The 27,745-nt window shown below is 38.9% G+C and overlaps 1 protein-coding gene across 9 annotated transcripts in view; it reads right to left on the reverse strand.

Moving 5' to 3' along the window:
• Tmem108 (transmembrane protein 108) overlaps positions 1-27,745 on the reverse strand; it is a 326,253-nt gene that overhangs the window by 297,883 nt on the left and 625 nt on the right. For 6 of the 9 annotated variants that reach the window (XM_013505804.1, XM_005406821.2, XM_005406820.2 and 3 more), the window contains exon 2: positions 21,596-21,714. The gene's annotated coding sequence lies outside the window, so the exon portion shown is untranslated. The remainder of the gene's footprint in view (positions 1-21,595; positions 21,715-27,745) is intronic. The other 3 variants (XM_013505807.1, XM_013505806.1, XM_013505805.1) reach the window with 1 other exon arrangement.

A 27,745-nucleotide genomic window follows, 5' to 3' on the forward strand; every position in this document is an offset into this window, starting at 1 on the left:
TAATTTCCTACCACTTTGATTGTAACTCTGTATTGTCTGTACTATTCTTTTGCTATTTTGTAAAAGGCTGTCTGTCTGTTAATGTTTTCCTCCTTTTATTTTTAAAATAAAAAAATAAAGATTAACAAAGACTGATCAAATAACATAAGAGGGGGCATAAATAGTTTGTTCTTATACTAAGGACACTGAGTAAGGGAGTAGAGAGCCCTTTGAAATGGCTACTACGAAGCCCCAAACTTCATATGAATACCTCCTCAAAAGCAAGAATATCAGTCCCAACAGCCTGTGATTTTCACAGTTTCATTTATATTCTATGTTTATGACCATACCACCTTTTCTCTTTTTTGCTTCCTTTCACTCTTAATTTTTAAGCTGTTACATTTATGCATCTTGCGAACCATTCTAAGTCTAGAACAGTATAAAATGAGTGAGGTACACATTAGAAATAACAACATAAAACAAAACAGAATTAAGAGATCATATCCTAATTAGGCACCTAACACATTAGGGCTTAACCAAGATGGCAATAGTAATGAACTTTGTGGCTTTCCTTATACACCATCAATTAAATTGCAATCTCCAGGAAAGTCCTTATTTTACAGAAAAGATGAGTTTAAGACAATCAGTGGGAATCTAGTGAGAAATATCATTTTCAAACATAGTAAATATTTGGAGTGTAAGTATACATGAAACTAGCTAGTATGATTTATATATATATATATAAATAAATGCCCCTCAAAAGCCTCATGTGCTCACAGGCAGGTTTCTGAAAGGTGACCAGGTCATAGGTGTACTGTACTTATTAGTAGATTAGTCCCTTGATGAGTTTATAGATAATTGTGTTGGGGGGGTGCTGGTTGGAAGAGGTTGCTCACTGGGGATACAACCTGCACTCCCACGTTCACTCTGCTTCCTGTCCACTGTGCCATAAGTAGCTCTCCTCCACATGCCCTTCTGCCATGCTGTCCTGCACTGGAGTCAGCTGATCATGGACTGAACTGTGAGTCAAAATAAACCTCTGCTCCTTTAACTGTGGGTATCAGATATTGTGACTCAGTGGCAACAAGAACATGAATAAGATACTAATGAAGCAAAGAAAAGAAACTGTTTCTAGCTTTTATGGTTGTTCTAAATCCTTACAGCGACCTTACAAAATGTACTTACCTATTACAGAAGAACCTTCAGAATAGTCTACTTGGTTGCCAGCCATCAATAACCCCATAATTACATGAAAAATTCTAGGAGCTGGGATTTAGCTCAGCGGCACAGCACCTGCCTGGCAAGCACAAGGTCATGAGTTCAATTCCTGATACTGGAAGAAAAACAAAACAAAACAAAAAAAAAAGAAAAATTCTGACGTGTGATCCCACCCACTGTAAGCCTTGTGAACAGTGAAACTATGTCAAAATAGGCTTCTGTTAGTATAGCAATTTTCATTTTGAAATGATATTTTATTCCTAGAATGTTAAGTACAAATACTTATATATGGATATGTAATTGGTTTTTAATTTTAAAAAATTGGCCCTGTCATAAATGAAACAACTTGCTGAAAATAAGGCCAAAGAGCTATCAGTGAAATGTAGCCCATAAGTTTTAATTAAAGAACATGTACCCTATATTGAGGTCCTTTTTGTTTCTTTTTCAGTAAGAAAAAGCCTATGTCTGGAGCACGAAAAAACTGGATTTCTTCTGTACCAACTAGAACTAAACAATATCAAAACTAGTCAGAGGCAGAGATTAGGTTTAAACCACCAGAAGCAGATAAAATGCCACACTCTCAGAGTACTGTGATTTTTATGATTTCCTAAGACAAATTTGGTTGTTTCTTCTATAAGGCAAAATATTAAAAACTGGCAAACTGCAATCATATGTAGAGTAAAATCCACTTAACTACCAATGCTGAGAAGTGCAACATTGTAGCTAACTGAAAACTGAGTTAGCCGTGAATCGGGGAATCTCTGTGCACCAATGTGCATGGGTGTGTCTACAGGTCTATTTCTTCCTTTTTTTTTAAACAGGTCTATTTCTACATCACCTTGCACACACCTATAACTTCCAGATTCCAAGGAATTATAAAAGAACACATGGAAATAAATGCAGTGATAATTTATTTCACTCCATATATATAGCTTATATCCATATTCAGGGATCATGTCATTGCAGTTTGTCATTGAGGACACTCCAAAGGGTGAGATCATTTCTCTAAAGTTACTGTGTAGGACAAAGGCTTGGTTGGCCCTGCCTTCTAGAACCTGCCACTTGGAAAGAATCTGATTCCACTTTGCTGTCACAGGACTTTCAGGTCTTCCAAGACACTGCATGACAATCATGACTGTTTCACAGCTGGGAGAAAGTGTTAGTGCAAAGTCCTGGCTAGGAGAAACTCCAGTAAACTGACTTTGCCTTTGTTTATTATTTACATACTGTGTAGGTGATCTCCTAGCACAGCCTTTTTGGTAAAAAAGTAAGCAGCATCTTAAAGAACATGATTTCATCAACACCATTTCTACCTCACTCCATCTCTGATATCTCTACTACATGCTGGAATTTTCTATAAAAAAAGTTTCTTTATTTAAGCAGCCTTTATACTCACACTTACTTCTTCCTTCACTTTGTTTTTAAGACTATCTGAGAGGTCCCCTTACATATACAGTAGACCTTTAAACGTGAATGGTTGTAACAATTCATGCTTCCTAAAGTGACATTTCTACATGTATGTCTGCGAAAGAAGTAGGATTCTGGAAAGAATTAAAGTTAGGTCCCATTGGTAAATCCTGAATCTCTTCATTTATAAGAGCATTTTAGGTCAACAGGCTATGATAAAGAGGGCAAAGACAGCGGCATCTATCTACAGGGAGTCAGCAAGCACTTGTAGAAGACTTCTTTCTGAATTTTAAATCCAGTGCTCACAAAGACTTAAACACAAATTAATTTCCTCAAAGTAGACTACATACAGGTTACTTTATATGTTCAGTTCCTTTTGGCTTGCACCATGGAATGCCTTCTGGATTGAGAAGAAAATAAAACTGAATGGATTTTAGGTTGGCAGAAGTGATGTCTGGGTTTAGATGAAATACCTTCCCACAGACAGTACCCTGAGTAGAGATATCCTACAGCAGTGATGGTGAACCTTTTAGAAACCAAGTGTCCAAACTGCAACCCAGAACCCCTAATTTATTACAAAGTGCCAGTACTGCAATTAAACCTGAATACTGAGGTTTTAGTTTAGAAAAAACAACTCATACATTAACAATTTTTGTTTTAGAAGAAAAATACAACATGCATGCCATAGGTTCACCACCACCATCCTACATGGTATCATCACGCATGTGGTGCTCTCAGACTGGCATCTATTGCAGCTTTCATCTGCCCAAACACAAGAAACACAGGACCAGGGATAAAGCTCAGCAGCACAAGTGCCTGCCTGGCAAGTGTAGGGTTCTGAATTCAATTCCCAGTAAAAAAACAAAACAAAACAAAAAACAAAAACCCAAGAAACACAGATGGGTAAGCAGGAAGGAAAGACACAAGATACAGAGAAGGTCTCTTTATCCAGCAAGAGTAATCAGCAGAAATATGGCACAGTCAAAGGGGATACTCTCTATGTAGTGAAATATGTGATGTGATGTGATGTGACATGATCCACAGAGTTGTAGAAAGCAGGAGAGCTTTCCATGACCTCTCCTGCTCTTTACAATTCCCTGGGCAGGGTAAGGATGAGCTATGAGCACCTGGAAGTAAAGACAACTCCTCCCCTGGCTGGTGTTAAGAAGGAACCCTACACATTCTATATAAGACTATGCCTCAGGTAGAAGTCAGTTGGAGACCCCAAACCTTGGGTGCTGCCCTTCTTTATCCTACTACCTAGACCCTTGGGAATACCTGGACTAAGCGCACCACACCTTTCATCCCCGAAAACAAAACACATAGGGAGACGCCGAGGACTACCAGGATGTAGGAGGACCATTTTCCCTAAGGACACTGCTCACCACCCTCACTCAGCCCACTTAAGTGGTAACTATTTTCTCTCTATATTCCCTGAACTTTGGGGTTTAGAGGTGGAGTGGGTGTCTTTACCACTTCTTTTCAGCACATTTAGACCATTATTCCTCCCATCCTCTTATGTAAAGTTCTGACGGTGAATCATGCAAAAGCATTCAAAATCAGTCTCTCCTACCCACTACCTCTCATTCTGGAAAGACCTTCATTCCTGGCTCCTTGTCACCCTTTACTATTTCTCAGTATCCACACAGATGATCTTTTTGATACTATAGCTTCTTAGTCCTTGTCCTCAACATCAACTCCAAGGTCATGTATCAGTCTTTAACTCAAATTCTTCCTTATTACTCTCCAGCTACCATCTCTTCTCTGTCAATCCTCTGCCTTCTGTATCTCAACTTCAGAAAACATCTGACCCCAGGGAAACCTGTGACCCACAGTTTACCATTTTCCACTGTCCCTCACCTTCCTCATATCTAACCTCAACTCTTCAGTTTAGGTCAACTGTCACAACTACTCCCTGCCACATATCTTGAACTCTTTCCCCACCCAAGTGAGGATCTACTCACTTGGCAAAGCCACAACCTTCGCACGCAGGCCCAGAGGGAGAAAAAACACACAACTCTGTTGAATTTTTCACTCTAAATTCATCATCTGGAACCACAATGTGCCCTGAACATTCCCTAGGCACTTGGCAAAAATCCTCAGAAGTGTTGCCTTTAATATTTTTCCTGTTCTTCTCTCTTACAAACAAAGGAGCTGGCCTATTCTTTGTAGAAGTGAACTAACATTAAGTAACATCACTAGACCTCAGACTATAGTAAATTTAATTCTGCAAAAGTATACTTCCTATGAGACTTACTTGCCATTTCTAAGGTGGCATAAAAGTCCTAACTGACAATATTCTTCCAAAGATTCTCCTTAGGTTCCCCTTCCAAAGAAACCCCACACATATTTTTAGAAATGGCTTATGGAAAGCCACAGAAAATATAGAAAATATGTGGCACATATTTTTAGAAATGGCTTATGGGTGGAAGCAGAATACACACCAGTTTCAGCCCACTAACCAATTTCCTTCAAACCTACCCAATTTTTAAGACTATGAGCTCATACATACCAGCCCAAAAGAATGTTCACTTGCTACAGACAGGTGTTTTCACTCTCAGAGGCTAAAGAAAATTGAGACAACTTAAAATAATAAGGTGTTAGAGGGGAGTCAACAAAATTATCAAAAACTAAGTTTTCCTAGCTTGTATATCGGGTCAAAGGGTTATGATTTTCCATTGTCAAAGAAATAAAATACTACTGCTGGAGGAAAATATCCACATCAAAAAAACAGGTCTAAGGAATGAATAAGCACTAACTTTATTTGCAAAGCTAGTAAGTGACCTTTTCTCCTAGAAAATGTGTTCTCTAATTCTCTGCCCATGTAAAAGCCTTGGTGGCCATGCTATGAGATGTAAAGTGTAGGATTTTAGGACATCTAATGAATGAAATTGCTAGTTCCTTTTAAATATAAGTGCCCCAACTGGTAGCAATGCTCAGTTAAATGGTACTAGAAGCCCACAGATGGGGCCAAAATTCTTCCTGCAGTGTGAAGCACTCACTTCATATGTGGGTAAAGAGTGAAGATAAAATGATAAACTTGAATACACATGCCAAACCTTCCCCTCAGCAGGTGCTTACATATTCCACACCATAGCTGTTTTGATAATGTGCTCACTTGGAATTATTCTAGACTTTAAGATTCTTGGGAATAAGGACACTCCTCAGAGATCATGTGCCAAATGACATACACACCTGAATTTCATAAATGCTCTATAAAACCAATGTCTAGTCCTCTCCACTCAAACTCTGCCTTGTTTTGAACAATGCTACTGTATGCTTTATGAAGATGTACGAGAGATGCTCAAAGTTCCAAACACTGATGATAGGGAGAGGGAAATGTTAACCACCAAGACGTGATCAGGGCAAACTGTATGCATGTGCTGAAATATCACACTGTAACCCCATTCATATGTGCAACTAATACATGCTAAAAATAAAGACATTTTAAAATAAAGGATGCTGAAAATATTGGGTTAGTAGGGCCAGGCATGTTTTAGATAGTGTTTTTGCTTTTCAGAATGAACATTTTTACTGTGCAAATATTCAAACTACACAGCAGAACACTAAAATAAAAACATACTTTGAAAAGAACACTGTTAAGATTCTGTTAAACATTCCTTGTATGTTTACATACATGCATGCACTTATAAATAATTATAATACATTGATGAGTACTTACTATGTATGACATTCTATCAGAATTGCTTTATCTTAGTGATATGTCATGGATATCTTCTCATTAAAAATGAAGAACTACCATATCATTTTAATGGATAGATAGTATTCATACACACTATCTCTCATTATTTAGTAACAAGTATCCTAGTTTTTTCTTACAAATACAAACCTCCCATGAGTATTTCTGTGCATCCCTCTTTTCACAACTGTGGATTATCTGCTCTGGACACACACTAGAAGCTGAACTGCTGGGTCAGTGTGTGCATGTGTTTATGTTGTCAAATTGCCCTCCAGTTATAACAACATGGACCCAGCCAACCATAGTGCTTGCAAGGCCCCTACTCTTGCCAACACGATTATGGTGAACTTTATAATCACTGCCAATGTACTTATTTCTCCCTCTAGTCTGAGACATTAACCAACACACTACAAATATTTTTCAGTTAGTCACATCTTTTAACCTTGTTTATAGTAATTTCATTATATATAAGCTTGTAATTCTTATATTGTAAAATGGGAATTTTTAAAGTTTTTCTCTTTCATAATATATGTGGGAAGATTCCCTCACTTCAAAATATTAAAAATCCTCAATAGTTTCTACTATTACCATTATTCTTAACTTGGGGAAGTGGTACTAGAGATTGAACCCAGGACCTTTGCACTGAGCTACATCCCAAGACTTCTGAGACAGGGTCTTGCTAACTCACTAAGCTGACCAGGCTGGGCTCCAATTTGTGATCCTTCTGGCTCAGCTTCCCAGTGCTGAGATTATGGATGTGTACCACCATGCCTGCCTTATTCTTAACTTTTATATGCTCAGAAATCTCTCTGAAATTCTGATGCAACCAGAAGCATGCAGAAAAATGCTCTTTTAAAAATTTTTAACAAAGAATGCAACTTATTAAGAATTTAATGGACAGGGACAGGAACAGAAGCCTGTGTTGGTCAGCAGCAACAAAGGATTCCTAGACTCTGAGACAAGAGGAAAGGGCTTATATTCTATACCAGACAAGGGTGTGTATGTGGGCTTTGTCAAAGACTATTAACACGTCAGAGGTTAGTTAAGAAACAGTCCAGACATCAGTAACTGGCACCAGATGCTTAGCTGTCTTTAAGATTTTATGGGATAGGGTTTAGAATGCAGATTTATCTGGTGGACAAGATAGTGGTTATCACCAAGATGCAAAGCCAGAAAATTCTAAAGTTTCTTCCCTTAAGTACATTAATACAATTATTTACAGAGTTTACAAAAGTGCTCTTGAATGTAAAAAATTTTGTAGGCAATTTCACACAGATCAAAAAATTCATTAACCAAATTAATGAGATTCATGGGGATTAAGGCATCCCTTATATACGATTTTGGGCAAATGATATTTTCTGTATCTGTTATATTTATCTGCAAATTAATATAGAATGATAAGCATTCTACCTGATAGAACCTGTACAAATATGATACAGAATACCCAGAATACTATAGATATAGAACTCTATCTCTACAGGGTAAGCCAGCTCCCTTCCAATATCTCCCTCCTGTGGGCTCTATCCCTGCCACCTTGCTTCTTTACACATGCATATCATATGAACAAGTGTGAGTAACCTCTAAAGAGGAGTTGTCTTTAGTTTTTCCCAGCTGGCATGTCTGGCTGGGCCCACATGCATAAAGAAAGAATGACAAAATACTTCTTTCCATTTTCAAATGGACAGCCTCTAGGATCACCTCCGACAGCCTCAGAGGTTTATTCTTTATTTTTAAATTTTTATTAAGGTCCTGCCTTACCCATCACTTATCTTTTGGCCACTCTTGATTTCTCTAAATCCTGGGTCTTTAATTTTTATCATTCTGTAGGAAAAGGTTTAAAATAAAATCCTAGGGGGTTAAAAAGAATTTTAAAAATTAAGCTTATAAAGGACAAACTATCACAGGCGTGAGAGAATTAACAAGAAGAGACCCCGTAACTACTGTAGAAGGAGATATAAAGTACTCAAACATTTTATATTACCTCATAAATAGCAGGTAAGGAAAAAAAGTCCATACGGTTTCTCATTATCAAAACTTTATCAGTAAATATTTTGTACCCAAGTCAGTCTAGGCTGATACAACAAAGCAAAACAGACACAGCTTACTAACAACAGAAATTTCTTATAGATCTAAAGGTTAGAAATCTACAGTCAAGGTGCTACCTGGCCAGGTTCTGATGAGGGCCCTCTTCCAGCTTGCAGACTGCTGACTTCTCAACGCAGCCTCATGTGACAGAAAGAGGACTAGCTGGCCTCCTGGCCCCTGACTGTAAGGGCATACTAATCTCATTCATAAGGCTCTATTCTCTTGACCTAATTCCCTCCCAAAGCTCCCACCTCTAAATATCACCACATTAAGGATTAGATTTCAGCATATGAATTTGGGAGAGGACAAGCAGTTCATGACAATTATCAAAATGTAAGCTATTCATGAACTAGCTAAACTATGTATCCCGGTGGGATTCAACGTCATCAAAATACTTTAGTCGTGATTGTTTTCAGTTTCCCCATAAAACTCAGAAATGGTCCCAGGGTAGGGCAGAAATCTGAGTTCCAGGCTATGCTCCACTATTCAAAAGCCACTATTCAAGAGTCTTGGACAAGTTCCTTCCTTCTCTGGCAGATAAATGTCAGCTTAAATATCACATCCTCAGGCCAGGGATATAGCAAAGTGGCACGAGTGCCTGCCTGGCAAACACAAGGTCCTGAGTTTGATTCCCGGTATTAAAAAAAAAAAAAAAAGAAGAAGAAAACATCACATCCTCATAAAAACCTTCCTGAGCCCTAAGGCAGCTCTCCACTATGGGTTTCTGGATCCCTCATCACATCTGTAACTATCTGTTCACAGTCTGTGTTTTCCACTTGATGGTAAGCTCTGCACCTGTGTTCACTCTAGACCCTGGCTCCTTACACAGTGCCTGGCACAGAAGTGATAAAGAAAATGAGGGAGAGGAGGATGAATAAATAAACTGATGATCAAAAACTGAGGTGGTGAACCAGAACACCTTTAGTGTACATTTAGATGCTAATGCAGTAAGGATATTTCTTCCTGTTGAATTCTGTAAGTTTTTGGGTCTAATTAGGTTAAAACATTTAGGATCACACAGAAAAAAAAAAGAGTGGCTAAGGATACATGAGAATCAGGTCCTGTTCCTGCTCTTCAAAGAAATAGGTCTGGCTAGGAAAAGAAATTCATTAAATAACTAGGACAAAAGAACAGATCACATTTAATGAAAGCAATGATTTTACCAGTGTAATGGAAAACTCAAGTCTCCAAGTGAGTGATCTCAGAAAAGAAGTTATGCTAGACAATCTTTCTGATTATGAATCTCATTCAAGGTCTCTAAGTGAGAACATACTACAGAGATGCGTGACCTACTTCTCTGAAGCCATACAACTAATGTCATACCTATGGAAAGAATCTAGGCCTCACCCACTCCTGTACTGAAAGGAAGGAAGCACTCTAAGTCCCAGGGTTACAAGATAGGAAAGGTTAAGGTCCAGCCCAACAGATAAGGAAAGATGTGGCAAAATCAATTCCAAGGCAAATTGCTTTGGAAGAATGAAGAATTTGGATCCTTCCTGAAAAATGTCACTCCAAGGAAAACGAAGCAAGCCACTACTGACATATAACTGTGTAGCAGAACTGCAAGAACTAAGAACTGCGAGAAGTAAGTTTCTGTTGTTTATAAGCCACCCAATTTTTGTTTATATTTTGTGATAGCAGCCTTAAAACAACTACAAAGTATAGCTACTCATGAATAAATAAAAACAGGAAAGAAAAAATTGAAGCAAAAAAAATATTTCTCTGTAATTTCAAGTCTGTGGTTATCTTTTGGAGTCTACATTTTTGTGATAGCATCCAATTCAGGGTGTGTTTCTGCTATCACTGGTAGAAAAAGAAGGCAGACAGAGCCCAAATCCATGCTGAATGATCCACCAAGCCTGCAGTATGATTAAAGTGGGGTCTGAGATAATTCCAGCAAGCCTGCAGTAGGGATAGGGTGGGGTGCTGATTCTGCTGCTTTCAGATGGTCAGGTTGATCCTGGCCTCTGATTGTGGGACTGAAGCCCCTTTGTTCAGCCCACAACACTCTGGGTGTCTCTTGCTGGACTGATCTTGGTTCCCTGACCCTGGATATTTCCCATGGTTGTCTCTCTAGGGAGCCTTGAGATGAAGGCAACCCATAGCTGCTCCCTAAAATGTCATCTGGCCAAGCACTCTGTTCAGGGAACATGGCAGTTGCTTGGACTACAGTCATTCACCAGCTGTTGTAGTTCACAGCATCCACTGCTCAGATCCACTGGTGCGTTTCTTCTAGGAGGCCTCTAGAGTCACCCTGCCCTCACTGTGTCTACAGATTTGAGCCTCCTCTCTCATGCCATGAGCCAGGGAGAAAGTACACTTTGCCACTTCTTTGTGCGCTGAGGTCTATCTCTTCACTTTCTCTGTGGTCTCCAATTTTCCCCTCAGATCCTTCCTGGGACCTGGGGATCCACTGTCCTCTTTTTATTTCCTCGCAGAGTTGTTATATTCCAGTGTCTGGATTCTGAATCTTGGAGAAGTTGATTTGTTGCTGTTTACTACCCCACCTCTTCCAATATTTTTCTTTAAGAGATAAGCAATTTCTCCAAAGTTCCTCCTGCTCACATATAAACAGACACCTCCTCCTCTCCTCAGCCCAAAAGCAGTGACAGAACATCCAGACGTGGCCCCTAGAGGCAGAGCTCGGTTTCCTTTCCACTGGAAAGTGGAGGATGAGCTGAAAAATGATAAAGCAAGTGTGGAGATATGCATGATCTCTCTGTGTTCCCCCACCCTCTGTTCCTTACTATAAAAGATCCTTGCCTGCCTCTACACTGGGAGATGGTGATTTTGAGGCAAATGGATCCTTACCTCCTTGGAACAAGCTTTAAAGAAATCCTTTTGCCTTTTACCAAAATATGTGACTCCTCTGACTTAGCAACAGCAAGCAAATGAACATGAGCATATAAACCAAAGCAGCTGGTAACTCTCTCACCAATAAACTCACAAGCAAACAGAGACAAAGTTAATTAAATGATGCCCATACAAGCATATATGAAATTGCCAGCACATATTAGTAACTGAAATCAAAAGATCAAACAGAAAAATATTATAAACACTTAAGGTCCTCTTACTTGGAGTAGAAAAATATTAAAGTCCCTAGTTTGATATATAATAAAGAAAACAGAGGAAAGAAGTCAGAAAGCCAAGAGGTAAGGGAGGCATGTTTAGAGAAAAAGAAACTGACAGCCGTCACCACAGCTTATACTATCTGGGAAAGAAGTTGAAGACAATGTTGTAAATCACACAAACGAAAGCAACATTGATGAGCTTTCATCTGGACAGTGAGAGAAAGGCAGCTCTGCCAGTAGTGCATCACCATCATCTGAGACTACTGAGAAAACAGGTTCATTCAGCTAAACAAGTTATAATTGAGAATCAATACAGAACAGGTTCTGTTTAAATAAACTCAAGGGCTTGCCTGAACAACCCTGTTAATGTCATGCTGTATTTTGTTAATGATATTCAGCATAAAAACTCTGTTGAAAAATTGGGCCTTGTAAAATTTTGTTTTAAAGAAGTATTTGTTGTGATGATAGCTACAGCACACAGCATTTGATTGTCATAATAAATCTCATCTTCCATGAGAAGAAACAAATACTGAGAAAACGAATCCATGCTCAAGGTCCTAAATCTACAGAGCAGCTGTGAAAGTGCTATCAGTTTCTAATGTGGGCACACATATCAGGATATCATCAGAGTCTGGGAATTACAGGTAGGGGAAATAGCATGCATCTACATGGGCTTTCTGATAGACCTGGAATACTAGGGACCCATCAGGGAAGGATGTTGTTAGAGTAGATGTGAAAGGGTGGGATTTTGGCTATTCTAGAACCATGATACAGACCAGCCCTAAAACCCTGATGCTCAGTAACCTCACCAGCAAGCTCATATTTGAGCACTGTACTAGACAGACAGAAAAAAGATGCAGGCAGGAGAGGTACCCCAAGTAACATGCTCATAAGCATCCTAGAATAGGTATTACGCTTCCTATTCTAAAGGTAAGAAAATTGAGGCTGAGAGGCATTCCAAATTTTGCACAAAGTCACATTTCTGCAAACTAATTAAGACAGGATAGAAACGCAGATCCATTTGGCTACTATGCCCAAGTCTATCAATGATACAAATGGCCACTGAGAAGAAAAAGGACACTCTATGTAAGGAGAAAATGGGACCACGAACTAAGCTGAATAAAAGATGAGTTCATGTGCAGAAAGAAATCAGAAAAGAAAGTTGGAGTCAGCCTCTGAATAGTCTTTAAGCCTAGTCAGGAAGCACCTGCCTTGGAACCGCCTAGGAACCACAGAACTCTGGAAATGAGAGAAAGACCCAGGAGAGGAAGCAGCGATAATCAGCTACCTAAGGAAGGTTATCATTAAGGTGGAAAAGAGGGGCTGGGGATTTAGCTCAGCGGCAAAGCGCCTGCCTGGCAAGTGCAAGGTCGTGAGTTCGGTTCCCGGTACCAGAGAAAAACCAAAAAAAAAAAAAAAAAAAAAAAAAAAAAAAAAAAAGGTGGAAAAGATCAAGGGGCATGTGGACAAACTTCAAGAGAAACAAAGTTAAAATCAATACTGTCCTAAAATGTCATTTGGGTCTCAAAATATAAACATTATTTTCTAAATTAAGAGTTTCTAAGTAACATCCTATATAATTTAATACTTGACAATTTACTGTACTAATCCCAAGAACTTAATATTTCAGAATGAATAATCCAGTAAGTTCCTTCCAATGGAAATGGGACAGCTTTTGTCAGCTACGAGAAACATGCACCTTTCTGCCTGCCTTTTTTCCTGGCCATGATGCACCCTCTGAGAGATACATCAACATGAATAATTGCCTGCAAAGAAGTACCACCCATAGTCTCATTTCTTTGAAAGGTGAAGGTCAGCATTCTATGTTGGGCTTGGGAAGGAAAGAAATGAGAAGTACTGTCCCTTCCTGTGGCTCACAGGAAGAACAGTCACTTGGGGATGGGAGGTGCAGTCACAGGCCCTCAAGCATGTTCACCCAAAGTCCTTGTCCTCTCAATGCACATTTTTTGCCAAGAACCTCTAGCAACACTAGATTAAAAGACTCAGGATCATGGGTAGTTGTCCATCTTTCAGGATCTCTTTAAACCCTGGAGAGACATATCTTTACTGTTGCTCTAGACTCTTCATCAAGGGGTTACAAATTAGTACCTGATTTAAAGTTAACATAATTTTTGTAAAAAATAAAATAAAACTGCATATGCACAAATTTGAATTACTTTATCTTTACACTGTAAGATTAGAGCTTCCTTAAAATTTAAATGGAAGATTTTTATCATCTGGCAATATAATTATCTATATACATTTTTTTGGTTCTCAACAAGCATGGATATTTATTAAAATTTCTTTTTCTTTTTTTTTTTTGTTTTTTTTGTTTTTTTCCGGTACCAGGAATCGAACTCATGACCTTGCGCTCGCCAGGCGCTGTGCTGCTGAGCTAAATCCCCAGCCCCGTAAAAATTAATTGGACACATTTCTACATTTCCCCTTTGGAATTTTAAAAATTTCAATAGAGAGGACAGGGATCTTCCCAGAGTCAGAAGAAAGACTTGAATAAATGATTTATCTCTGCCCTTTTCACCCTTAGCAGTCAGCAGCTGGGGGAGAAAGCTGATTCCCATTGCCTTTCAGTAACAAGCTACATTCTTTCCTCAACCAGCAGTTGAAGAAGTACTGCTGAACTCCCTTTCTTTGGACACTCTTTCAACAAAAGCTGTGGCCCTTTAAGGAAATACTGAGTCTCTGTATGTGGTGCCACCCCGTGATCCAGCTGCTTGAGAAGTGGTAAAGTCTTAAATGAATTCAATGAAATTATGGCCTGTTTGTTCTGCCCTGGATCACTCCACTCACAGCTGTGTGGGTCCAAATGGAGCTGGGACCATCATTCTTGCCCTGACATACAATCATAAATAAAGACAGAGCCTTCTGCAATACCAAAATACATTCCCTTGTAAAGTCACTCAATCAGTGGAGCAAATGAAACTACTGCTCCAAGGTCAGGGGCAGGGAAATGAATAAAACACATCATAAACATTTTAAAATTCAGTTTAGTAAGGCATTAACCCCCAAATGCATATGCAATTCATTTCTAGGGCCAAGTTATTTTCCTTTTTTAGGACTAAAGTCTTACAAACATAGCTGTTGAAAAACACTTGTCAAAGATGTCAAAATGTCTTTCAACATTTAGAAGTCACCTAGGCATTATACCTGTGGGATACACGGGTGGCTGAGACTCACATTTGACAGATGCAAATGCAGAAAACTACAACTCTCATTTCACAATCATCTAACCCAGAAATTTCCCCACTGCTCTATACTGGGATATACAGGTAGATGTCCCAAAGAAAGGAAGGAACAGGTTTGTGCTTTTTTACAATTACTATTAAACAGGTAAGCTTTATAGATACTCTTCTAATATTTTTCTTACATCCTTAACTCACAAATGCTGTTCACAATGATTCCAGAAAGTAAGAACTCGGGGCCTATAAACTACAGGACTTCAAGCTTTATCAGTGCACCCCACCACTGCACCTTTCTAGGGAACCTGCCAGACCGTAGTTTTTATTTGAGCAAGTAGTCCTGTGTCAATTGTTTGTACCAGGAGAGAACATCAGTACCTCTAAAATTGTCTGGATGAGAGCTTTAACCAGTGTGGATGATAGTTACTAAGAATAATTACGTTCCTTTTGGAGTTGGTTTATATACAGACCATCAGTTAAGATTATGGGAACAAGAGGGGGGCGGTGCAGGAACAGAAGGGCCCAAGAAGAGAATCCAAAATGATAATGCTAAGCCATGTTAATAATCAAGAAGTAAATATGGATCACTAACTACAGGTAGTGCAGACACAACCTGGAGCTACAAGAGATCAGAAATAATGTTCCTGCACCTAAGATAGGTCTTTTCTCCACAATGTCCGGCAGACCACTCTTTCACCCTTAGATGTCCACAGCCTTTTATCCAACTCTATTTACTCCTGCCTCCCAACACACACACACACACACACACACACACACACACACACACACACACCCTAAACTCATCTCTTTAGCAGTTTTATTCTCAATCACAGTATTTGGATATGTTAGGAGACACCTTGCTTGATACAGTCACTTACTCAGAGTAATTTAGGTATTTAGTGACCATGGATGCTAAACATTCTACAGTGGACAGGAAACTTCAAAACAACAATGAATCATTTCATAGCAATGCTAGCAGAAAAATCGTTGAGAAAACTGGGCCCCCTCCAACATCCAAGGAAGGCAAAACTAGATAAGAAAGGCAAACTGAAGAGAAGAGGGCACACAAAATACTGTACTTACAGCTAACATCATATTTAATAGTGAGAAACTAGCTAAAATCAGGAACAAAACAAGGTTGTTCCTAGCACCAACATCATTTGAACCTTGCATTGGAAATTCTACCTAAGTCAGTAAGACAAGAAAAGAATAGATTGGGAAAAAGGAAATAGAAATATCTTTGTTGGAAGATGGCATCATCATCTATGTGTGATATTAGTGAAAGAATAGACAAGTATGTATAACAATGGAACAGAATAGAGACCAGAAAGAGAACCACATAAATACAGTGGTCAACTAATATTTGACAGAGGAACAAATAAAATACAATGGAGTGAAGAGTCCAACAAATGAAATGAAAACAACCAGACATCTGTTTCCTCCCCCGCCAAAAAAAAAATCTGAACACAGACCTTATACCCTTTACAAAATGAATCTCAGACTTATATGTAAAACACAGAACAATAACACTATAGAAGATAGGAGAAAACCCAGGCAATCATAGCTATGGCAGTAACTTTTTAGACCACCACCAAAGGCCATTCATAAAAGAAATAACTAGTAAGCTGGACTTCAATAAATTAAAATTTTCTGCTCTCTGAAATGCACTGTCAAGAGAATAAGAAGGCAACACATAGAATGCAATTGAGTATCTTCAAAAGGCAGATACTATAAAAGACTGTTATCCAAAATATACAACAAAAAACACTTACAATTCATAAGTAAGGAAACCACCAACCTAACTTTAAAAAGTGGGCCACAAACCTCAACAAAAAGATACATAAATCTTAAATATACATCTGATATGGTGTTCTACATCATATATTAACAGGGAAATTCAAATTAAAACAACAAGATACCACTACATACTATTAGAATGGCCAAACTGCAGAACACTAACAACAAATACTACTGAGGATGCAGAGCACTGAAACGCTTGCTCACTGCTGTTGGGAATGCAAATGGTGCAGACAACTTACAAGATAGTTTGGAGGTTAATAAAAAACAAACTTGCTCTTGTCATATGACCCAGCAGTTGTGTTCCTTGGTATTTACCCAAAGAAGGTGAATATTAATATCCGTACAAAAAACTGCGTACATATGTTTACAACAGCTTTATTCATAATGTCAAAACTTGACAGCAACCAAGAAGTCCTTCAGTAGGTCGATGGATAAAATGTGGGCTATCTGGATATTGGAACATTACTCAGTACTAAAAACAAAAGAGCTCTCAAATGAAAAGTCATGGAAAAACTTTAAAATGCATACTTATAAGTGAAAGAAGTCAATCAAAAAAACTACATACCATATGATCCTAACTACATGACATTCTGGAGAAGGCAAATCTATGAAAATAATTTTAAAAATAAGTGATTTTCATGGGTTTGGTGGGGAGCAAGAAAGAAATATAAACAGACAAAGCACAGAATTTTTAGGGCAGCATTATGATGTCATAATGGTGGACAGTTGCCCTTATACACTGGTCCAAATGCAAAAATGTACAGCACTGAGAATGAACTATAATGCAAATTACAGTCTTTGGAAGATTATGCTGTGCTAATATAGACTACTCAATTATAACAAATGTGCCATTCTGGTGGGGTATGTTGATAATGGGGAAGGCTATGCATGAGTAGGAATAAGGAAATCTCTGTCTCTAGATTTTGTTTGAGCCTAAAACTGCACACGCAGACAGACAGATACACACACACACACACACACACACACACACACACACACACAGAGTACTTTTTTAAAAAGACAGAAAAAGAGCCAGACATGGTAGTGTGTGCTTGGGAGATTGGGAGATTGAGGTAAGAGGATCACTTGAACCCAGCAGTTTGAGTCCAGCACAGCACCCATACAGACATACATACATACACATACATACACATACACACACACATACACACACACACACACACACACACAAATAGAAAAACAAGGCAGTAAAAGAAGAAGCACTGTACCCCATCAGAAGTGAATCAGTTGAGTTAAAGCTGTCAGGGATCAATTGTAGTCCGGATTCCCCTCCTTCCCTTAACCTCCAGGATTGATATTAATGGAAATCAATTCTTTATTCTCATTCCTTCTACCACGCCAAACAGTTTTGGGCTCAGTTAGCTTAACATTATTATTACCATTATTTTGGTGTCTCACTGTATAACCCAAGCTAGACTGAAATTCATGATCCTCGTGCCTCAGCTTCCCAAGTGCTGGCATTACAGGTACACGCCACCATGCCCATCTTAAGTTATATCTTTTAAAGAGTGTGTCTTTATTTCCCTAATATTTTTGTTTACCCTAATAAGGATAATTCCTGAGCAGCTAATGTTGGAAATAATATCAACTGAAAATTCTTCCAGGTTGATAAAGGGCTTAATTACTAAATCTGAGCTATAATAGGCCTGGTGGAAAATTTACTACAGAGACTCATTCTTCAGTGGATAACTCCTCAGAGGTTAAGCTTGTGAATTAATACTCTCTTATGAAACACTTTTTTGAGCCAAGTAAGGTCTTAGAGGAGGAGAGGTGAGAATTCTCCTGTTGTTTCTTCCAGATTCTTAGTAAAGCTCCAGGCAATATCAACAGAGACATCCTGTACAAACAAGCCTTGCCACTGAGGGTCAGGGCATGGAGAGGCCAAATAGAAAGAGACAGCTCAGCAGCCTTGGATTAAAGGGCAAATATTTTAGAGAGAGTGCATTTGATTATGTCAAATGGACCCACGGCACTTTCTGTAGCAGAAAGACACTGCAGCAAGGTAAAAAGTTCAGGAAGATATATTCACAGGGTGATATTGTCCCAGGATGGAGAAGGTTCTTAAAATAATTTTATTTAAATGAGTTCAGGTCTTGTTATAACAAAAGCACATAATCACCACCAATGTGGATTTCTGGGAAATAAGGATCTTTATAGACTAAAGCAGTGCATCCAACAGATGGCACTTTCTCTGATGATGACCATGCTCTGTATCTCCACTATCCAAACGGAATCCAGTGAGACATACATGGTTATACAGCATTTGAAATAAGGCTAGTGCACTTGAAGAACTGAACTCTAATTTCAATTAATTTAAATAAAAATAGCCACATGTGACTAGTGGCTACATAATGCAGGAACAGCCTTAGACCATGGTCTGAGAAAATGACTCAAGAGATTAGCACAAGAAAACCTTTCATAAAATATTCTGATCACTTAGGAAAATACTTTCTCAGTACCTTTCCCACAACAAACACACACACAATTTGTAAGATACCACTGTATCAGAAACCACTGAAGTAGTGGCTCTGCAATTTTAGCACCTATCAGAATTACCTAGGGATCTTGATAAAACACAGATTATTACTCAGTTATACTGAGATTCTGATGCAGTAGGTCTGTAAATCTCTAACAAACAGCCCAGTAATTCTGATGCTGCTGGTCTATGGAGCACACCTTTTCTGTCAGACTAGAAAAAAACACACCTACCAAAGCAAAGCTTCTCTCACTTGTCACCTTTCCACATGGAAAGGTCTCTTTCTCCAAGGTACACAGAATCCTCAAGCATGTTAAGTTTTGCTTAACATATTGGATTATTAGTATGTGGAAGAATGTAAATAAACAAGGCTGTCTACAATTGCTTCTCCACATTTTAAATCCAAGTTTGAGTGCAGCTGATGCAAATTTTGTGAGCAAGTCTAGTAATCACTGGGACCAGAAACACAGAGGTAGGAACTCAAACCTGCCAGGACAGTTTATATCTAATCCCTTCACTGGGCCTTTCAGAGTCAAGCTGAGACTCTCTATTAAAATAATATAGATTACCTCAGGTCTAGGTCATAGTTATAACTTTCTTCACCATTTCAATATGTAGTATTGGAAGAATAGCAAAAGAAAAAAAAAAACAAAAACACATGCCATATTATTTTCCACATGCGTTTTATTTTCCATTCAAGGAAATATATTGAAGATAACTCATTTTCACATCCCCAAAGAAAAGAAAGAATCATAAGAGTTCTATAATAAAAGCAGATTTCCTAATCATTCTCTGGTCTTTATGTTAGTATTTTCAAAAACTTGTCTGGATCAGCAGTTATTTGGGAAGATATTTTTCTTTTGGCAATTATTCCTTTATTTTTTGATCTAACTGGGTATGACTCACTTTAAGAGATCATCTTGTCAAGTGCAGTTTGCTTGACTGCTCTTCTGAACAGCCTACCCTCTGCCTCATCCACTCTTCCTTTTCTTAACTTTGCAAAGGCAAGCCTTCATCCACAGAGGCAAAGGACAATGCTAAACATCCTACAAGGCACAGGACAGCCTACAGAAGAATTACCCATTCAAAATACTTCCAACATTGAGAATCCCTGATGCACTGTCATCTCTAGCATTGTTTTCTTTTGACCCTGTCAATAAAGAATAGTTGGGGCTGGGGATTTAGCTCAGCAGCAAAGTGCCTGCCTGGCAAGCGCAAGCTCGTGAGTTCGGTTCCCGGTACCGGAGAAAAACAAAAAAAAAAAAAAAAAAAAAAAAAAAAAGAATAGTTCCCTCTATACTGCAATTTGGTTATTATATAATATTTACACAGAAACATGCAAATTAACTCTATTTTTTATATGATGTACTTTTTATTTTTTAAAGGGAAGATATAGGGGAGCCACTAAGGAAACTGAGAGAAGCCAGCAAAACCCAGGTCATTCTTATAATAAGAAAAACTAGCAAAGACCAGTTCCTCTCATTAACAACCTTCTGGCCCTGAGCCATGGGCTGCATTGGGCTGCTCACCTGGATGATGCTTGCAGCCGTCTCTCCCTGTTTTGCTTATCTCCAAGCATGTGCATCACTCCAGAGCAATAATGATGTGTATTTATGGGAATCTCCAGAGATCTGCAGCCCTTAATTCTCTATTTTGTTCAGTAAATTGTACTCACTACTGAGCAACATGAGTACCTAAGTACATTAGTCTTTCTGGGTACCCTCTGTCTAAGCCAGAGTAATGGTACATTATCTAGCAAGGGCTCCACAGTATGGAACTTGGCTGCTTAAAACACTTCCATCCAGCTTTTTAGCTGAGTACTTTTTTTCTTAACTGTCTGTCCCTCTTTTTTAACCTTCCTTACTTCTGCTTACATTAATATTAATCATAATTTCCTCTTCAAGGAGTCTAAGCTCTAGAAGTTGAAAAGTTCAGAAAAGAACTGATGTCCTTTCCACCTTTCTGGCCCCCACCTGGATTCCGAGAAGGGCGCACAGATTGTAAATTTCTCCTGCTGGTGTTGAAAATCTTAGGCACAAACACAAACTCAAAGGCAGCTTTGGGATGTTCTCAACATTCACAGGCACTACACACACGAGGTGTGAACAGGCATGACTTCCAGTGACACTGGATGAAATAAAATGAAATGGGCAGACCTACATGTTTTGCTATGCTATTATCCACCTAATCAGGCAACTTCAATCCCCATCAAGGTATTTTCTTCATTTAAAAAGTATTTAGTAAAGAAAAAGTTAAGGAGAGACATCCACGGAGAAGGCAAATAGTGGGAAAGGAAAACATGAGGCAGTAAAGCTAACAATATGATATGGTTTCAAGAAAAAGGCAAGCAGGTGGCATCTTCTCTTTTACAGTGCACTTGGGGAAGGCCCAACAACCTTTTCTATATGAATCATATCCTTTGCAAACTCATTAAAATTCCTCAGTTGAGATATTTCCATGCACAGAATCCATCCCATCACCTTCATAGTTTTCTTTATACTTGCTAATTTGCACGGGATCTATGAGTCAAATCAGTAAAGCTTTTGGAGCCTTTAACAGACAGGACATCCCATTGCACTAACTCCAAGAGGCAGGTAAGACAAAGTCAGAAAAACAATGGCAGGGAATGCCTTTGCCTTACCCTGGAGTAGAGGGTGTGGAAGCCTTCAAACACACTTACATCCTTATCATCCATCAGCTCCGCTGCTTTGCACCTCTTGCTCACTTCTGCATGCTGGACCACAACTGGCTGATCACCAACTGCCAAAAACAAAAAATGAATGAATGTATTAGGCCAAAGGATTTACAACTTTAAGGCTCAAGCCACTGTTCAAGTGAATTTGTTAGAGTACACTAAGTGCTTAACACAGAGACCCAAATTTGTATAATGGCTCAAGCTGGATAAAAGTTTATTTCTGGTTCGTGAATGCATATTGGACAGGTGGAAAGTCATCAGTGGGGTGATCCTGATGCCAAGTTATTATGCACCTTTAAAACTAATTTTCAAGGTTTCTTTAGGGGTCCTTTCCATTCCAGCCACCTGGAAATGGAATACAGCATGAAGGAACTTGCCTGGGTGGTGTCTGTGTGTGTGTGCACTGGCATGTGCATTTTTTCTCCCAAGAATGGCTCACAACATTTTCCCAATTCCTGTCACATTCTGTTGGCAGGCTAAAACAATCATATAGCCACAACTGTTCCATGGGCTTGGCAGCTAGCACTGTTTAGAAATCTGAGTTCCACCAACCCAACCAAGAAGACATCATTAGGTTTACAGTAGGGAGTTCTAGGTGACATACTAGCAAATAATCTTGACTTTGTAACTTAACAACTCTGGGTCTGAGTCTTCACATCTGTAAAATACCCTGCTTCCCTCATAAGGTCAACATAACATTCAAAGTGAAGCAAGAGAAGTATTGCTTTGCTTCACCTGGCATCTTATGCTGACCTTATGAGGGAGGCAGGTGCATACACCTTCCAAGCATCTTGATAAAGTGTAAATTCTGACTTAGTAGTTTGGGAGAGGCCTGAGATTCTGCATTTTTAATATTTTCCCAGGCCATATCCATGGTGTGGGCCTGTGGCTCCACACTGAGTAGAAAAGAGATCGAAGATTAGAGAACATTTTTATAAACTTTGCACAATGACTTGCAGATATAAAGAATTTTTATATTAGCACTGACTCTGATTATAAATGAGTTCTCAACTAGTCAGCATTTAAAAAATATAGTCAAGATACCACACAGAATTTCATAGGGTCACAAGATTTTGGAGCAAGAAAGAATTTAAGCAATCATCATTTTCTTCTCTTATTTTCACACAAAGAAATAAACTCAAGAAAGGTAGATGGTGCGACTCCCCTCCCCAATTTTGACAATAATTTAGCAATGTGCTAGGTTTAACATCCAGAAATTTTGACTTTTTTATTACATGAACTCAATCAATAACCTTATAAGAAGAAAAGGTAATTTTATTCTTCTGCTAAAGCAAGAACAGATATTACTATGATCTAATGGTGTCAGATCGCAGGTCATCTCAGTACCAACTATAGGCAATGTATCAAAAAACACTAATCAAGAGATTTTTCAAGCACCTGCCCTTTACAATGCAATGATTCTCCACCAAAGTTATTTCTCATGTGTCAGAAATGGGAATAGGACACCAAATAACTTCTAAATGCTTTCTGGTAAAAGCAAGAATTTTTACTTCCAATATATACAAATACTGAGTCACTCCTACTTAAGGATAATTTTAAAAAAGAGAAAACATGGAACTGCAAATAGTAAAGGGAAATAATTAGCCAAGAAGGCACAATAGTTTCCCATAGTATACCTTGGGGACAAATAAAAGAACCTAAAGAATTTTTTTAAATCCCTGGCATGTAAATTATTTTGTATTTCTGAGATCATAGCGAATTATAGGTGCTTATAGTAGAACATGAGATGTAGTACACCAGAAGTAAAACTCCAAGTCATAAATCAGAAAGCACTGGATATGTGGAAATCAAATTAAGATTGTGGGAGGCAGGAGCCACTTAGTATGTACATCATCACCAATAAACCAATGCAAACTTGAAAGTGTTCTGGTGAAACTAGGAAAGTACTTATTGAGCAAGGAACAATAAATGGAAATCAATACATACACATACATTATTTAAAGTGGCTAAAATGCTGTTCTTAGTCTCTTAGTTTGGTAAGCAATTTTAAACATTTCAATAAAGGTAAAATGTTCCTAAGGAATTTCAAAGGCATATTTCTGTACTCTATCCTCAAATCTATCATGATGTCATTAGTTCCTCAATCAAGAATTTTATCATCTTGGCAATTTTCCACAACATAACCTAATTTTTCACTTTTTTTTTACGCCACAGACCCCTTTGGAAGGCTATTGAAGCCTAAGGGTCCCATAAAATGTTAATGTATAAAAGACAAGACACTTAAAATTATAAAGGAAATTATATGTAATTCCTATCCAGACTCAGGGAGCCTATGGACCCAATGTAAGAATATCTGATGGGGAAATGACAAAAAGATGATAAAAATTTTTCTTACAGTAAACAGTATGTAGAAAAGTTTTTAAAACTCAGAGATACATACTAAAGAACGCTGCTCAAGGTCACTCAGTAAAGAAAACATCTCCAAAGAAAAAGTCTAACTACACCAAAGCTAATCATGCTGTGGCTATGAAAGTCTACATCAAAGAATTCCTCAGAGAACTTTCTTGGCCCAGCCCTGTAGGCACAGCATCTTTTGTGTCCTGATGTCAGGTGGAGGAGGTAGCACTAGAGAAGAGTACATTGAGTCCCAAGTTTGGTTCCTGGTCCTTCAATGAATTCTCTACCCATAACTAGCTCTATTAGTTTGGCTAAATCACTCAGCAGTGAGTCAAAATTCTGAAAAAATGAGGTTAAATTAGGCCATCTGTAGAATTTCTTCTAACCCTGAACTATTAGTATCTTAAAACAATGCACCACCATTTCTCTAGGAAAAGATATTAGCAAGATTTGTTTCTACCCTAAGTTCACAGTACAAAAATATCTTCTAAATGAGAATTTTCCAGAGACTTCAGACATACCTTATGAGAATCACCTAACCACAGAGCTATAGACTTGGAATTTTAAGACACACTAATCTCACCAAACAGGTGAGAAAAATGAATGTCAGAAAGGCAAAGGGATTTATTTGTGGTCACATAATAAGGCAACATCAATGGACTATTGTGATAGTCTAGCACCTGTAGAATTTTAGGATTTGGCGAAGGTACTAAAAACTAGCTCATTTGTTCACTAGAAAGAGATAAGAATAAATCTCAAATGAGCTGAGCCATAAGATGGAACTGCACATAAGGTAACGGTATCCAGAGGCAGCACACTGTATCTCAAACATGGTCACAGCTGAGGCCTTCTTTCTATTCTATGACCTACCAAGTACCCACTTCCCTCAAATATTAAGTCCACAAAATCCATCTCAAAAAATTAACTGTCCATACCAGTCAAAGAACAAAGAATAATTCTCTCAAAACTGGGGGATGAGTGAAGAAACCCTGTTTAATAATGTCAACAAACCCAAAGTTCAAGTTTTTGGTGTTTAGTACAATCTTAAAAGATCAACATTAGTTAAGAAATTTAAAAACATTTGTTACAAATTTTTGTATTTTGTCCTACCCTCTATGGCCATCTCTGGAGATGGTGATTAATCAGTATTATTTTTATTAGTACTCCCACTATTTTCAGAATATGCAACTATTAAATACTAATCAGATTTTAAAGTCACATGTAATATTTTCATGGTCCCAACCATGTGTAGAGTAGCTTTACATGCCAATAACAAGAAACAATGAAAGTTGTTCGGAAAACTGAACCAATTATGGTCAATATATCATATTTAGTTAACCAACCACATGTTTTCCCAATGCCTTTAAACATTATGCTGTGATACTTGCCAGATTACTGTCTCCTCCCCTCAGTAACTCACATACAAAGTAATCACAACCACACCTCATTCTCCACAACACACATTATTCCTGCCTTGCACAGTTATGTTTACCAATACTATTTTGCTTGAGATTCTCTTGACTGAAGAGCTGACAGTCTCCATAACTTTGAGACTAGAGGCTTCATGCTGCTAGTTTGATGGCCGTGAAGAGCAGTTCCTCCAGGAATTCCCAGAGACAGCAGCGCCATCTACTGGAAGGGAGGGTAAAACCTGTTTTGGAAAGCCTCCGGATGACAGGTGCCCAGGACCCCAAAGAACAGTAACCCAGATTTGTGTCTTTGTGAGACTTTCTTTTCCAGAGCACATTATAATCTAACTGACGCTTACAGCCTGAGACAGGCAGCCTCCACAGAAGCCTCCCCGCAAGAACTGCAGGTCCACTGGTAGCCGTACAAAGCCCAATCAGGTTAGCCAAAAGATGCGGCTCTGCTTGGAAATGCACCTTGAGGCTCCAAGGCAAGCCGCACAGATTCACGGAATTAAACATTTCCCCTCTCTCCTCTTCCCCAGTGCTTCTCTATCAGATGATCTCACTCAGTGTCCCCACCTGTGGCAGAGCTACCCAGCTTTATCTTCTACCACACACCAAACGGTAAGGAAGGCGCTCTGACGTCTTTCAATGTGAAAGCTCTTAAATTTACACAGTGTGACACAGATCCTCCCCAAAAGACACGACTGCTTAGGCATACAGGTCGGACTCTAATCTCTCTCATTCACTCTTCATCCTCCCTGTCCCTGACCTAGGGGACAAAAGAAAGAAAGGAAACCATTTTGCTGTTGCCTTGAGAACAACATTACTGAGCTTTTACTGAATCAGAGGATAAAACATAGTCCCACGGGTCACTGAGATACCAGCTTCTGTCAAGTTGATCTAAGCGTGCCAATCCTCCAGTTGGCCCGCAAAACCTAATCCGTATTTCTCAATCTTTCAGACTGCCTACCTCCCTTCCACAGGCTAAACAGTGCATCTTCTCTGTGTAGTTTATAAAGAAAAATGACAATCTTTCTCTAAAAATAATAGCACATGCCTTTCTCAAATTGTGCCACCTACCTCACCCTCAAAATCCTTTCTTTCTCACTACCTACCCGCTCAAAAAAAAAAAAAAAAATCACTGACATAATTTGAAATTATTCCCATTTATTTGCTTTGTATTCCAATCCATTGGGTGAAAGCTGATATTTCACTTTATTAGGGTTATTTGTGACACTTCCATGAGCTTCACAGCAACATCTTTTACTTTCATTCATCTCAGAAAACCACCCAAGCTGACTCCCTACAACTGATAAACATGAGTATGAGTCCCCCTAACAAGTTTTGTTTCCTCAAAAAAAAAAAAAAAAAAAAAAAATTGTAAACTTCTCTCATAAATTGATTTCTTGGTGAATGTAGACATTTCTCAGACCTGGGGTGTGTTTTAGATGTCTGAATATCAGAGTGCTTCCTAAAGAAACACAACTTACAATATAGGGAATAAAGAATACTAAAAGAGCTTTGAAGCGGTATGAGCATATCTCCACATCAAGTAGATTTCTTTGGTCATCTCATACAGGTAAATTCTGAAGGAATTACGCTGAAACTCCAGAACACAATGAAATCTTCATCATCACAGTTAGCTGACCATTTCTTAAGGAGCAGGTTACCAGGTACCGCCAACAAGTAACCCCTGGAAAACTGGAGGGGCTCTTCCTGTCTCACTAAAGATGCAGGGTATGCCCTGGCTAGTCTGGGTCTGGGGAAATGGAGGCGAGGCATGAGGTACCTTGCCCAGTTTAATCCGCTCTTAAACTCCTGGACACACACCCCCTTTTAAAGCATGCTTTAAAGGAGACACCCCCCACACCACTCTTTTGGCAACCAAATGGTCTTTTAAAACACACACACTTTCCCAAGAATTAAGGAGGTCTAAAGGTACAACTTAGACCTCGCCTTCCCTCTCCCCACAGCCCATTAACCTGCTGGAAATAAGCACCCACTCGGGCAGCCCTAGAAATGACCACCCTCCCCCTTCTCATCTTCTTGAAGAATTCCGGCGTGATGGGCTAGCCTGCAGCTCACTGCAGGCATTTCCCTCCTCACCAGTTACCAGTCATCAGTCGCGCTCTCCCGTAGCTGTAATTCTTTTTTGCAGCCTCTGATTGAGACCTGCTCAAACTGCTTTGTAAAAAAAAATTTTTTTGGAGCCTCTAAACGGATCTCTGGCTTCCCCCGCGGACGCGGAGCGCTGGATGCCGGCGAACTCCGGGGCGAGCGGCGCGCGGTCCGGCGGGCAGGCAGCAACTCCGGGGCCCGGCCGGGG

Source organism: Chinchilla lanigera, unplaced genomic scaffold, assembly GCF_000276665.1.
Source record: "Chinchilla lanigera isolate Chin_1 unplaced genomic scaffold, ChiLan1.0 scaffold00100, whole genome shotgun sequence".
In the NCBI taxonomy this organism is placed as follows: domain Eukaryota; kingdom Metazoa; phylum Chordata; class Mammalia; order Rodentia; family Chinchillidae; genus Chinchilla; species Chinchilla lanigera.